Raw genomic sequence first — 16,211 nt, 5'->3', positions numbered from 1 at the left:
GAGAAAGACTGTAACTTGTTGAAGTGTACGGAGAGTCTTTGAACTGATTCTATTTTAGTGAATTTCCTTCCTGGCTTGGTAGCCCCCAGACGTAGGTGAGTTGCACATAACTGGGTTAACAATTGCTTGTGTCATTTGCTTTACCATTCTGTATCTTTATCCTATTTGTGTTAACAGATATTAGTGTCATGACATTACCTTCGACATCTTATATCTGATACCAGAATTTCAATTGGTATTAGAGCAGGCATCCTGCTCTAGTTCTGGGTGAGATCTAGGGACAATACTTTCTGGTACAATGGAGAGAGATGGAGGATTTGTCCACAGGCCACCAATTTTGGATGGTTCTAACTATGACTATTGGAAACCTTAAATGGTAGCATTTCTAAAATCTCTTGATAACAAGGTTTGGAAAGCTGTGTTAACAGGCTGGGTGCATCCTGTAATTACTAAAGAAGGAGAAGCCACTACTAAGAAGAAGCCTGAAGAACAATGGTCCAAGGAGGAGGATGATCTAGCCCTTGGAAATTCTAAAGCATTAAATGCCATATTTAATGCGGTAGAGAAGAATATTTTCAGGTTGGTAAACAACTGTGAAGTGGCCAAAGATGCTTGGGACATTCTCAAGACCACTCATGAAGGCACCTCTAGGGTAAAGATGTCTATGCTTCAGCTGCTCACCTCCAAGTTTGAAAACTTAAGGATGAAACAAGATGAAAATATTCATGAATTTCACATGAGTATCCTTGAAATTGCTAATGCCTCAGGAGCCCTGGGAGAGAAGATGACAGATGAAAAACTGGTAAGGAAAATACTCAGGTCATTCCCTAAGAGATTTGCAATGAAGGTGACTGCCATAGAAGAGTCTCAAGACATTTCCAACATGAGGGTAGATGAGCTAATTGGTTCCCTCCAAACCTTTGAGATGGGATTGAATGATGGTTTTGAAAAGAAAACAAAGAGCATGGCCTTTATGTCAAGCACAGAAGAGGAAAAGAGTCAGAAGGTTGATGAAGATTTGGTCAATGAAGTAGCAATGCTGGGAAGACAGTTCAATAAACTGTTGAAAAAGATGGATGTAAGATCCAAGGCAAATGTCAAGAACATCTCATCTGACATCAGTAAATCCAACAATGCTGGAAGAAGAGCAAGATCAGATGAGAAGTTCAAAGAAGGAAAAGAGGTACAATGCTATGAATGTGATGGGTATGGACACATCAGGACTGAATGTGGAACCTACCTTAAGAAACAGAAGATGAGTCTTGCTGCCACTTGGTCTGATGAGAGTGAAACAAAGGAGGCTGCAAATCTTGTGACTGCTTTGACAGGAAGATGGGGATCTGATGAAGACTCAAGTGATGATGAAGTAACCTTTGAAGAATTGGCCTCTACCTACAGAAAACTATGTCACAAAAGTGTAGAGATGTGCAAACAGGTTGAAAACCAGAAGAAGGAAATAACTCAACTTAAGAATGAGAAGGTAGAATACTTGGTAACCATCTCCAATTTACAAAAAAAAGCAGTGGTTTTGAATGCCAAGCTAGTTGAAAATCCACAAGATGAAAGTCAGAAGATAACACAGCTGCAAAGTGAGAAGGCAGACCATGTGAAAACCATCTCTAAGTTGAAAATTGAAGTCATGTTTCAAAATTCTAAACTAGAAGAGATGACCAAGTATGTAAGGATGTTAAGCAATGGATCTGACTCCTTAGACAAGATTCTCCAAACTGGACAAATAACAAGAGACAAATCTGGCATTGGGTATAATGACTCAAAGCCTAAGAGCAATTACACTAGTGCCAAATCTCAAGCCAAACCTAAGTGCATCCATAATAAGAGTAAACCTGTGATGTCACATCATATGTCACAACACCAGAGGAGAAACCAATAGAAAAGGAAACACCAAAGATGGAGATGACATTACTGTGGGAAATTTGGTCATCTGAAGCCTTTCTGGTATAAACTGTATGGTTATCCTAGGCATGATTATCATCAGAATCACTATCAATTCAGACCCAAACAGCACAGGCCTATCATCAAGAAGAAATGGGTTCCTAAGACTAATGTTACAAGTCTGATAGCTCACATTCCCCTCAGAATCTCAACCAAAGAAGAATGGTACTTTGATAATGGATGTTCCAGACACATGACTGGAAACCAAGACCGGCTAACTGATCTGCATCATCATACCATAAGCCATGTAACCTTTGGAGATGGAGCAAAAGGTGAAATCAAGGTAACAGGTAAGCTTGATTATTTTGGAGTTCCTAAACTTGACAAGGTTCTACTAGTTAAGGGCTTGACTACAAATCTAATAAGCATCGGTCAACTATGTGATCAAGGTCTGAATGTTAACTTCACCAAAACTGAATGTCTAATTTTTAACAAAGATAGTGAAGTGATTATGAAAGGAATCAGGATCAAAGACAACTGCTACATGTGGAGCTCTCAAATGGATTATTCCTTAAAGTATTCCTATGTCAAAGAGGAAGGGATAAAGATGAGTATAGATGCTAGAAGAACCCTTAAGAGTGATGAAAAACAAGTGTGTGAGAAATGTTAGATAAGGATGTCACACCAGAAGCTCAGACCTAACCTCACATTCATAAGAGAAAAGGTTATGATGGCTCAAACAACTGAGAGGTTAAAACAAATAAGTGAACATGTGACCAGTCAAAGGCAGTCTGAAACTGGAGAGAGCATTGTTGGAACTAGGATACAAAGGACTATGTGTTTATCTTAAAGCAAAAATGCCAAGAACAATATGGAGAAGATTGGGATGACACCTGCTCCTACACATGTGAAAGGTGAAAATAGTGTTCACAATGGAAGCAGTTGGTCTCAAATGGGTTGGATGAAACTACTGATGACTATATACAATGTCACACACGATGTCATGACATTGTATTGTGACAACCTGAATGCTGCAACTAGGTCCAAAAATTATATTCAGCACAAGTGGACCAAGTATAGTTTTTGCTATCATCACTCCATTAGAAAATTCGTGGAAGACAAATTCATGGGTCTAAAGCATGATATGGAAATAGCTGACAAGGCTGCAAGAAATTTGGGTGATATTCAATTTGAATATGAAAGAGGGAAATTAGGGATTTGGACTCTTGTGAAATTATGGAAATTAAAGTGGAAAAGAAAAGGAAATAAAAATAGTGTCTACCCACTTAAAAGAAAGAGCTACATTAATGAAAAATCATTTCCTAGCATTGAAAATAGTATCTATGCCATTAGCACACTCTACCTAAACACAACAATTTCCATCTCCATTCAACTTCTCAGAGAAACTCAGCTAGGGCAAATAAACTTCTCTCAAAAGTTCTACAACATGTCTCAATCATCATCTGGTTCAAAATCCTCTCACCATGCAAAGACTCCCTCCATGGAGTCTCTAGATGAAGACGTGTGGGACGTTACTCCGCTTTGCGTGATACCAGGTGACACCCTAGGTCCCTCCTCCATGGCTGGAGATAAGCAAGGTAATACCCCTGGTAAATCTTCTCTCCCCAAAGACATGCATTATGCTGATCGTGCCATTAGGAACCTAGTTACTAGGATTCTAAGTGAAGGGCATGAAGTCAAAGGGGGTTTCTACCCCTCTGTCCAGGAGGGACCCCTCACCTGAGGAGGAACCTCATGTTGATAAAGATGATGACTCATCTAGATCAGAAAAGGAAGTTGCTGCTGAGGGGCTATGCTCTCTAGGTAAAACCCTACCTAGCAAGAAACCATCAAATATGTCTCAGGAGAATATTATTGACCTAAAGGAAGAAAGCTATGAAGAAGAGGATGATTCTTTGGTCCATCTTGTAAAACCTAGTGTAGCTGAGAAATTGAGAACTAGGAAAGGGAAAAGTGTGGCTAAAATGAGAACAACAAGAGTAAAAAAGGCTGCTGGTGTAGGACCCTCAAAATCCTGGAGCAAAGTTGAGGTTAGGAAAAGGAAAGAAAGAGACAGTTCTGACTCTGATGAGGATGTCAAAGATGATGTCCCAGACATCTCCCTTGCAAAAAGGCAGGCTATTAAGAAGTCTCCTGGCAAAGCTGTTTGTGTGTACCTAGACAATATCTCCTTTCATTTAAAAGATGATGCTGCAAAATGGAAATGTGTCATTCAGAGGAGGGTAGCTGTTGAAAGAGAGCTTGGAAAAGAGGTTGTAGAGGTAAAGGGAGTAATTGATTTGATCAAAAATGCTGGACTAATGAAGATTGTGGTTGCTCTACCCCAATGTTATGAGGGGTTAGTAAAAGAGTTTATTGTGAATATCCCTGAGGATATTTATGAAAAGAGCAACAGGGAGTTCTGCAATGTGTTTGTAAGGGGAAAATGTGTGAAAAAGCATTATCAATAAATTCCTAGGAAGAGGAACTGATGGAGGAGTGGATCTAGAGACTACCGACAATGAGGTCTGTAGGATTATTACAGCTGGCCAAGTTAAGGAATGGCCTAGTAGGAATCACCTTTCAGCTGGCAAACTCACTGTCAAATATGCCATCTTACACAAGATTGGTTCAGCCAACTGGGTGCCTACTAATCATATCTCTACCATCTCCATTGGTCTTGGAAGAATCATTCATGCAATTGGAACCAAGATAAACTATGACTTTGGAAAGTTTATATTTGATCAAACCATCAGACATGCTTCCACAAATGTTGTGAAGCTGCCCATTGCCTTCCCATCCATTATTTGTGGCATTATCCTAAGCCAACAACCAGGCATCCTGAGTACAAGTGACATTCCAAGCAGGAGAAAGTCCCCTCTATCAATTCACTATAAGCTTTTTGAGGGAAGTCATGTCAATGATGTTGTCATGACATCTTCCAGAAGGGAGCCTGCATCTCAAGGGAGCTTGATTGATCAATTAAAAGAAACCTGCAAGGAATTGGATAATGGTATAAGGGTGGCCAAGGCAAGAAAAGAAGCTTTGGAGGTTCTTATTTGTAGCCTGGAAAAGGAAGAAATGGAGAAGGCTGGTAAGGATTCAGATGCAAGGTCAAAAGCCCAATCCAATGGCAGCTCTGAAAGCCCTGAATGCTCTGAAGGTGAAGTTGATACTTCTTCCTCTGATTGATGGTTCCCCCCGTGTGTGTTGAAGACTGAAGATTATGTGAGGTGTGCTGTGAAGGCTGTTGTGACTCTTTGTTTTGGAAGCTGTTCTGGTGTTGCTGTTTGGATGCTGAAGTTTTTTGTTTTTTTGGAAAATGTGTAATTTGTGGCAGTCCTCATTGATGCCTGTTTGTAATATTTTGGGCTCTTGATGAGTTCCTTGGGTTTGTTCATTATCCTAGCTATCACAGCTGTGAATGATGAGGGTTTGTACTGCCTGACTATTATGTTTTAACATTCTTAATGTTATAACATCTGATCTAACATTCTCTGCTAGGCTAATTGACATTTATTTTGTCTAATTGGTCACCTTTGGTCAATTTTGACTAAAAAGGGGGAGAAGTGTTGATGTGGAAACTATTGTGAGATGTATATAGTTGAAGGACAACTATTATGGAAGAAAGTGCACAGGTGTTAAAACAGAATGTTGTTCTGTTTACAGATGTCAAAGGGGATGTCTGATATGGTGCACAGGTGTTGATGTTGAAGTAGATGTCAGAATGACATTCTGGCTGGTACAGGTGTTGTGATTGCAATAATTGTTTGTTCATGGAGGTTGTTTGATGTATGCACAAATTTAGGGGGAGAAGGAGTACCCTTGTGCATTTGTGTGTCTTACTAGTTGCATCCATAACTAGTAATTCTGTTTCTGTTGCACAAATTTAGGGGGAGGAAAAGCACCCTTGTGCATGTGTGTATTACTAGTAGCTATATCTAGTAATTGTGTTTGCTTTTGCTGCTGTTTAAACTGTTGTTTAACTGCTGATAGTTTTCTTGTGAACAAAAAGGACAGACATATGTTTTAGCCAAAATTTGCCAAAGGGGGAGTTTGTTGGTTCTAAGTGTTGGTAGCAATTTTGGTAAAACAAAGAGAGTTCACAAGATGTTATGTGTGATGTCTTAACATAAGATATCCTATGTACCTGTTGGAGTTCAAAAACATAATCATGCAGGATTGTTTCAGAATGCCATATACAATGCGATGACTTCTGATATTGCGTTCCTGCTGGAGTTGAAATGAAAAACATAATTATGCAGGACTGTATCAGGATGTCATACACGATGTCATGACACCTGATGTCTTTTTGTACCTGCTGCAGTTATAAAAGGAATTATAGAATTATGCAGGATTTTTCCAGAGATGTCAGACCCGATGTCATGACATCCTGTACACAGAACATTCAGTATGAATGTATGGTGTTTTGTGATTGCATAATTAATGGAAATCTATGTATGATTGAAGATCTGATTAGCTGGCGCATTGAATCATGGATTACAACCTGATTTACTTATTTTCCAAGAAGATCTAACCAGCTGTTATGAAAAGATTTAATTGGAAAATAGACTTAGGGTTTTCAAGATGTCCAAGCCCAACTGAGAGCTTCTATAAAAAGGGACTTAGAAAACCTGTTTTATAACACAACCAATATTGAGCGAAATATATAGAGAGAGCTAGGGTTTGTGTCTGTTTAGTCGTGAGACTTGTAAGCCATTCAAGTCATCTTTTGATGATTGAATTGGATTGTTTTGTGGTTGTAATTTGTCACTCTAAAGCTGTTAAGCAAGAGTGTGTGTCCACTTGATCAAAGTTGTGAAGCAAGATGAGTGTGTGTCTACTTGATCAAAGCTGTGAAGCAAGATCAAGTGTGTGTCTTCTTGATTGAAACTGTGAAGTAAAATCAAGAGTGTGTTATTGAAAAGTGTGTTCTTTTCTCAAGGGATTGTTGTTTAAGACCACATGTGTGATTGTAGGGAAGTGAGTGGCTTCTCATATCTAAGAGTGCTTAGGTAGAAATTAGGTGAGAAAGACTGTAACTTGTTGAAGTGTAGGGAGAGTCTTTGAACTGATTCTATTTTAGTGAATTTCCTTCCTGGCTTAGTAGCCCCCAGACGTAGGTGAGTTGCACCGAACTGGGTTAACAATTGCTTGTGTCATTTGCTTTACCATTCTGTATCGTTATCCTATTTGTGTTAACAGATATTAGTGTCGTGACATTACCTTCGACATCTTATATCTGATACCAGAATTTCAACTCACATGACCATGTTTGGATTTTCCATGTGTGAGTTTTGAAGGGCTTAATATTTATGATCAATTATGAAATTCACATTAAAACTTCATATGCAAGCAAATTCCATGCCTTGTGCACGTCCATTCACTTCAAAATGATCTCAACTTGCATCTCCATTCACTCTTGGGATTTGCACGCGCCTGTACATGCCCATGCATGAAAGATCCAAGTTCCATGCACATGAGCATTGCACTACCTTACCTTCATCTCCAGCTATAAATAGAAGCTCTTCCTCATTCAAAATACAACCGGAAGGAGATCTGAAACTCTGCTGAATTGAAACCTCACCCTCACTCAAAGGAATTTCAGTTTTCATTTCTCAATTTCAAGCTTGAATTTCAACATTCTTAGTTGATCTTAAAGTCTTAATTCCTTAGCCTTGCATCATTATTACATCTCCAGATCAAATTGGGATCAAAAGCTTGAAGAGATCATGCTATTCAAAGCTGCATTTTAGAGGTATATCACTCAACTATTTTGATCTGGATCTTGAAATACAATGTGAATTGCTTGAGTTTGAACTGTTTTCTGAAGTCCTCGAGCAAGAGGCAGGCCAGTGGTGGTCTTAATTTCATGAATCATGACATTTCAGATCAAACACCATGATCTTCAACCTCTTGTGTTCTCTCTAAATAGAAACATTGAGGAAGATCCAAGGTTACAGGGGTGATGTACATCACCCCAGCTTCATTTTGATTCCTTGCTTGTTTATTTTCATTAAGTTTCAAAAACCTGCGCGTGGTGGCCGAAAACTGTTAGTTGGCCGGAGAAGATGGTAGTTTCCACCACCATCCCCACGTGGGAGCATCTGAGCCTTTGGATCTCATTTAAATGTTATAATCGTGTCCATTGCTTGTGGTGACCTATTTTAAAACCTTATGTTGCACGCTTGACCAAGGAGCATCGTGCATCAACGCCTCTGGACCGTGTGATGATGCCACATCAATTAATGAGACGGATCTATTGGCAGCGCATTTTTGCTATTTTCTATTTTCTGTTTTATTTTCTTTTAATTCATTTTATTTTCAAAAATTCATAAATATTTTATTTGAAGTCACAAAAATATGAGACGAACACCAAAAATTTTCTTGAAAAATCTAGTTTCATATTTTGATTTTTAATTATTTTTGTGACTTCATTTAATATTTTTTGTGAATTATTTAGTTTTTAGTAGTTTTTAATTCATTTTAAATACTTTTTGATATCTGAAAAATCCAAAAATATTTTCTTAACACATATGGATCATGATGAGTCAATGAAAAATAGTCTCATAAATTTCTTAATTGATTTGAGATTTATTTGAGATTTTAATTCATATTGTGTTATTTTTATTGTTTTTAATTGTTTTAAAATAGTTTCTGATTCCAAAAATTGTTGAGAAAATTTGTCAAACTTTGTTTGACAATGTTAGACCTATGAGAATTTAATTGGACTTGTTGAAGTTAATTTGAATTGAATATGAGGTTTGACCATATTTTGTCCATTTTATTTTTGCATTTATTTTAATTCCAAAAATACCAAAAAAATATGTTTGACTTGTTGACTTTTAATCTTCATTTCTCTTTTGTTTACCTTTGGTTGATGATGATTTGATTCACATTTGACCATTTGTGTTTGAGACTTTATTTCTTTTTCCATTCTATTTAATCTTCATCTCACTTTGTTTTACTTTGGCCAATGAGTTAATGTCTTATGGTTGGTCTTAACATATGAGAGGCTTAACCTTCTTTGATCCAAATAGAACTCAACTTGATCCAAGATCAAGTGAGTTGTTTTGTGTCCAATATAGGTTGCTTCTTGGTCAAACAAAAAACCTAAAGTCCATACAAGGCCTTCCTTCTTTTCTTTTCGCATGACACGTTTTAGGAGCTTGGCTTACTAGTCATGATCTCTAACTTGTGTTTATTTGCCTATAGTTTTATTGACCGGCCTCAGATAGGTGTGACTACTACATTAGTCCACTTACGATTGCTTAACATAGCGTTAAATTGTCTCATGACACACTAACCTAACCACTAATTACTAACTTTAATTTGAGCATTTAATTTCTTGCAATTTACTTTAATGCACTTTATTTCTTGCTCATTTATTCATATTTCTTTTTAATTTGCTCACTTGAGCTCATATTTTATGTTTATGTCATTTTCCTTTTGCTCATTTGAGCTCATTATTGTATATAAATGTATTATTGCTTTGTGTTTGTTTTGTCTTTGTTTGTGTGAACCCAATGCAAAAAGGAGAAAGGACTTAGAATTAGGACCTTACCTATGCTTAAAAGAGTTCAAAAGAAACTAGGCCTTATGCCTTTAGAATGCTAAACTTATTGAAAGAGCAACTAGGCCTCATGCCTTTAGAATGCTAAATCTTAAAGTTGACTTCAAAGGACCCCAAATCTAAACTCATTTTTTGTCCATTCCTCTTATTGTATGGTGAACTTTTTGATGTTTGTTCTTGTGTGATAGGGATTCCATCTTGAGATAGTAAGAAGGACCATTGTCCTGAGTAGCCAAGTTAAGAGAGACAAGCCAAATGGAGATCCTAGGAGCTTGAATCTATATTTGTTTTGATTGCTTGTTGCTTGCTAAGTCGAAAGGAAAGGAGCATCTTGAATCATCTCTATTATTTCAAGAAACGGAACTCCAAGGGTTTTACCTCTACTCTTATCTTTGTATGCTTTAGGACTAGCCTTTCTCTTCTTCTCCTCACTCTAACCCAAGCCAAACTCTTTTTGTGCAAACTTTGACATTGTTTTCAAACTAGAAACATAGGCCTTAGGCCTTTGACTTTTCAAACTCTTTTTATTAATACTCATTATGAATGAATCTTAATTCAACTTTGACCTTATTTTATAAATACTTCTAACTTGTAAATACAACTCACTTCAAGTTGCTTTTGTGGTTCCAATGGCCACCTTTGTTAAAACCTTTTTCATAAACATTAGTCATAGGTTTGAGTTATCATAGTGGTTGATGTAAACCTTACCTCATCCTTAGTGATTGGACTATAAGTCTTCCATACTTATTATAGGGTTAACCCCTCACTAGGATGTTGAAGCCCTCCTCACATGATGGATTGTTAGTTTAGGTTGAGTTTTATCCCTTTGATAACAAAAGACCTTAGGGCTTTTGGTCAAATCAATTCACCAATCTTTTGATACTTTTTTTACCCCGAACTACGAGGTTTTGACCCTACCTTTGTGATGGTACGTAGGCAATGGGTTCATCCATTCAAACAATAAAATTATAAATATAATCTATTCTCTTCTCATCCCCTCAATCTTGTTTGCATAAATCTTTTCACAAATACCAACCTACAACACATATTCGCAAAAAGGGCTCCCTTAGAGTACTAAGGATGTATTGGGTGCGTAAAACCTTCCCATTTCATAACCAACCCCATTACCTAGATCTCTGACATTTTTATTAGTTTTTGATTTGATAAAACTTCTTAATTTCTTTTTGTTCGCTTTTTAACCTTTCTGTAGCGGGGTATTCACTACCTTTAGATTTATTGACTAAATCAAAAGTAAATCATACAATTCGAGTCGCCAACGCACTTCTATTTATCAAAAGGAAAGGTTAGAAAGCGAACAAAAACCGAGAAGTTTTATCAAATCAAAAACTAATAAAAATGTCAGGGATCTGGGTAAGGGGGTTGGTTATGCAATGGGAAGGTTTTAAGCACCCAAAACATCCTTAGTACTCTAAGGGAGCCCTTTTTGCAAAGTTGTATGGTAGGTTGATATTTGTGAAAAATATTTGTGCAAACATGATTAGGGAGATGAGAAAAGAATATACAAATTATTTACAATTTTGTTGTTTGAATGGATAAACCCATTGCCTACCATCACAAAGGTAGGTTCAAAATTTCATAGTTCGGGGTAAAAATCTCAAAATAAATTGGTGAATTGATTGGTCAAAAGCCTTATGATCTTTTGTTATCAAAGGGAGAAAACTCAACCTAAACCATAATCCACCATGTGAGGAGAGCTTCAACATACTAGTGAGGGATCCACCCTACAATAAGTATGGAAGGCTTATAGTCCAATCACTAAGGATGAGGTGAGGTTTACATCAACCACTATGATAACTCAAACCTAATAGCTAATGTTCATGAAAATTTTAACAAAAGTGGTCATTGGAACAACAAAAACACACTTGAGTGAGTTGTATTTACATGTTGGTAGTATTCACAAATGGAAGTCAAAGTTGACTTAAGATTCAATTCAAAATAAGTATTACGAAAAGAGTTTGAAAAAATCAAAGGGATAATGCCTAGGTTTCTAATTTTTTAAAATAATGTCAATGTTTGCACAAAATAGGTTTGGCTTGGGTTAGAGTGGAGAGAAGAAGAGAAAGGCTAGTCCTAAACATGCAAAGATGAGAGATGAGAAATAAAACCCTTGGAGTTCCTTTCTTGAGATCATAAAGATGATTCAAAAGCTCCTTTCCCTTGGACTCAAGAAAATATTCAATCAAGCTCCTAGGATCTTCCAATTGGCTTTATCTTTCTCTTAACTTGGATGTTTATGACAATCGTCCCTCTAAATAGCTCAAGTTTAGGATCCCTATCACACAAGAACAAACAAATCAAAAAGTTCCACAATATAATAGAAATGGACAAAGAGAGAGTTTAGATTAGGGGTCCTTTCAAGTCAACATCAAGATGTAAGTATTCTAAAGGCATGAGGCCTAGTTTCTCTTCAACAATTTTAGCATTCTAAAGCCATGAGGCCTAGTCGTTCTTGAACTCCATTAAGCATAGGTAAGGTCCTAATTCTAAGTCATTTCTCCTTTTTGCATTGGGTTCACACAAACAAAAACAAAACACGCACAAGGCAATAACATATTTACACAATAATATGCTCAAGTGAGCAAAAGGCAAATGGCATAAACATAAACATGAGCTCAAATGAGCAAAGGGAAAAGACAATATGAATAAATGAGAAAGAAAATTAAATTGCATTAAAGTAAATTGCAAGAATTAAATGCTTGAATTAAAAGTTAGTAATTAGTAGTTAGTGTTTGTGTATCATGAGGCAATTTAGCGCTATGTTAAGCAATCGTAAATGGACTAATGTAGTAGTCACACCTATCTGAGATCGGTCAATAAAACTATAGGCAAATAAACACAAGTTAGAGATCATGACTAGTAAGCCAAGCTCCTATAACTTGCCATGCCAAAAGAAAAGAAGAATGACCTTGTATGGATTTTAGGTTTTTTGCTTGACCAAGAAGCAACCTATCTTGGACACAAAGCAATTCACTTGATCTTTGATCAAGATGAATTTGATTTGGATCAAAGAAGGTTAAGCCTCTCATATGTCTAGTCTAACCACAAATCATTAACTCATTGGTCAAAAGAAAAAGAAGAAGATGAAGATGGAAATGGAATGTTTAACATAGAAATTCAAATGACATAACCAAAACACATTGATCAAACATGAATGGAATCAACATCAATCAATGGTAAACAGAAGTGAAATGAAGATTAGAAGTCAAGAAAGGTCAAACATATTTTTGGTATTTTTTGGAATTAAAATAATGCATAAAATAAAATGAACAAATAAATGTCTAACTTCAAATCCAATTCAAATCAACTTGGATAAGTCCAATTGGATCACCATAAGTCAAACATGGTCAAACAAGCTTTGACAAATTTTCTCAATATTTTTTTAACACAAAAACTATTTTTAAACAATTAAAAATGAAGAAAAAATAACATATATGAACTAAAATCTCAAATAAATCTCAAATCAATTAAGTGGTATTTTTGAATTAAAAACAATCAGAAATGAAATAATTCACGAGAAATATTAAATGGAATCACAAAAATAATTAAAAATCATTTTATGAAACTGGAATTTAAGAGATTTTTTTTACAATTCGTCCCATATTTTTGTGATTCCAAATAAAGAAGTTATGAATTTTTGAAAATAAATGGAATAAAAGAAATTAAAATAGAAATTAAGAAATTAGAAAAAACCACAGGCGTTTGATCAGAGCTCATTAATTGGCATGGCTGATCAGAAGGTCATGAGACACGCGCACATTGTGTTCCTTGGTCAACATCACCATACATTGGATTAAAAAAAGTAAACAAAACGCGTGGCCAAGATTAGATCATAGCTAATGGATCCAATGGACATGAAGCTTCCATGTAAGGGACGGTGGTGGAAACCACCGTCTTCTCCGGCGAGCTCAATAATCTGGCCACTAGATGCAGGTTTTACAACCTCAACCAAAACTCACGATACATACACCAAATTAAAGTTAGGGTGATGTACATCACCCCTGTAACCTTAGTTTTTACTCGAGATCCTTATAAAAGAAGAAATCTGAGGTTGAAAAACTAGGTGTTCAATCTGAAGTTCACCAATTCACAAAATTAAAGCCATCATTGGCTTGCCTCTCACATGAGGACTTCAGAAATGCAAACAAACACAAGCTATGCACAATATTCAGTGAGATTCAAAGCAAAACAGTTAAGGTATAAACCTTTGTAGTGCAGCTTTTATGAGCACAATCCAATCCAATCCTTGGTGGTAGCTTGATCTTGAAGTGACAATGAAGCAAGGGTTAGGAATTAGAAACTGAAGATCAACCAGGGAAGTTGAAATTCAAGCTTGAAAAGAGAAGTGAAATTTCAGAATTCCTTTGTTGAGAGGGTGGGATTCTATTTATAGATGCTTCTATTTATAGATGGAGCTGCAAGGAGAGTGTGATGAAAACCGTGTGCATGAAATTGGGTCCTCCATGCATGGGCCTCTACAGGCTTATGTGAGGCCCAAAACCACTTGCAAATGAATGCTAAACATCAACCAAGTTGAATTGGACGTGTAGATTGCATGGTATTGGATTGTGCATGAAGATTTCATTTGGTTCCAATAAATGATCACAAATATTCATCTCTTCGAAAGTCCCATTTGGAAAATCTAAACATAGGCATATGAGTAATGGTTGGAAAGGTATTGACATAAGGAACAAAATATATATTGAACAAAAATCCATTTGGAGTTTGTAAAATATTGAAAACTAGCCATGAAGTTCAAGGTACAAAACATGCATTTGAAAATTTTGCCAAAAATGACCAACTTCAAGCCCTTCTGTTTTAGTGATGCAAGCCTCAAATGGAAACACCTCCAACATGAAAGTTGTAGATATTTTCAAGAAAATCAATTTGGAATTATATTTTGTATCATTTGGATTTTTGATGAGAAAGTTATAGGCACTTGAAGTTGGACTTTTTCAAGATTCAATGACTTTGGTCCAAAGTGACCTATATTGTTTCACATATGTTTCTTTTAGGATTATAAAAATTTGTCCAACATAACATTTGAATTAGACATCTTAAAATTTCCAATGCAATTGGTATCACCTCAAAATCATAAAAAATTAAGGAGTTAGGTCCTTGGGAAGTTGACCCAAAATTAGGGCTTCAGTCAAAATGACCTATAATGTTTTGAAATGAATGATGACCTTCCAAGTTTCAAATGAATTTTTGATGAAAATTAAAGTTGTTCATATGGTTCTTTAGAACATTGTTTATCTTGGGGTCATCTTCATTCGAAAAACACACCAAAAGTTAGGTCCCAGTGGATTTCAAAATAGTCAGATGACTTGACTGGTCAACTTCTCAAGTTGAAACTTCAAATCTGAGGAATGAATGATTGAGGACACTCACATAGGCTCATATATGCATAAAATTATAAATTAAGGAACTTACCTTGATTGAATTTGATCCTAGGTTGAGGTTGCTTAATGAGCAAGGCATAGTCAATGCACAGCTGAATTAGGGTTTCCTTGGGAAACAAGCCTCAGGGCCTTTGGTTTATCTTGATCAAATTGAAAAATTGAGATTCTTGGGAGGCATATATGATGATTGAGAGCTTTGGGAACCATTGTCATACTTGCTTTCATCTTCATCTGGCCACTTCAATGGGCATAGGGGCCTCCTAAGAGCCTTAGATCACATGATTGCTTGAGCTTCAAAATAAAACAAGTTAGTGACATATTTTTGTGCTTTTGGTTAGTAAACAAAATAAGGAGCCAAGATTCTATGATCCTTGAGGAAAATGCAATGAGCAATGATATGATGCCATGAGGGATCTTCTAGCCGGAGATATGAAGGTTAAAATCTTCGTCTCGACGTGGTATAATGGGCTTAAATAATAACAAAGAGACTAATTTTGGTCCCTAAGGGACCTCATGATGCAAATTCATGTATGCAAAAAAAAAATACTCTGTGGGGATATATGTCCACAAAGGAAAAAGAAATCAGGAGAAATAGAAAATCCAAAGGAGTAATACACTCACTAGGGAGACGGAGACTCTGGGGGGAATAAGGGTAAAAATGCGGGAGCAGGTTACAACTTGAAACTTGCTGGGAGACACGAAGGGATTCCAAAAAAATAAATCAATGGAAGGACTCGAGCTGACGTAAAAATGCATGTATTGGGGAATATGCCAATACAGCAAAACTATCCATAAAGGATACCTCGGATAAAAATCCGGACTTAGACGGGGATGTCCACAAAGGACCCAGCTGAGGAAGCAACGAATGAGGTATTACCGATTACTGGGTAATAAGCTCGAAAATAGACATGTGACCAAAAACCGGTATAAGGGTGATAGAACAACATGCTCAAGGAGAAAGAATATCTAAGACCGGTATAAGGGTGAGAGATATCAATCATCCAAAACATATGAGGAAGACCTAAAAGGTATATCTCAACTCAAGAAAATCTGACTCCACAAGGGACAAAAAGTCATAATAGGGAGCAGAAGGAAGGAACACCAGGGATACCGGTTACTGGGCATATAATAGGTAACCAACCAGGCGTGAATTGGGGAATATTTCCAAGACACTCATCATCCGAAAGGAGGGCTGAAAAAGAAAACTCGATTATAGGATGGACATTCGATTCCATACGGAAATACAAATCTTACTCAACTAGGGAAGAAAAAGACTTCGAGTGAAGAGCGCATGAGATATATTATCTATTACCGTCAGAACGTAG

The sequence above is a fragment of the Lathyrus oleraceus genome, chromosome 6 (assembly GCF_024323335.1).
Source record: "Lathyrus oleraceus cultivar Zhongwan6 chromosome 6, CAAS_Psat_ZW6_1.0, whole genome shotgun sequence".
Classification (NCBI taxonomy): domain Eukaryota; kingdom Viridiplantae; phylum Streptophyta; class Magnoliopsida; order Fabales; family Fabaceae; genus Lathyrus; species Lathyrus oleraceus.
The sequence above is the reverse complement of the archived record's forward strand: the minus strand, read 5'-3'. Positions refer to the sequence as shown.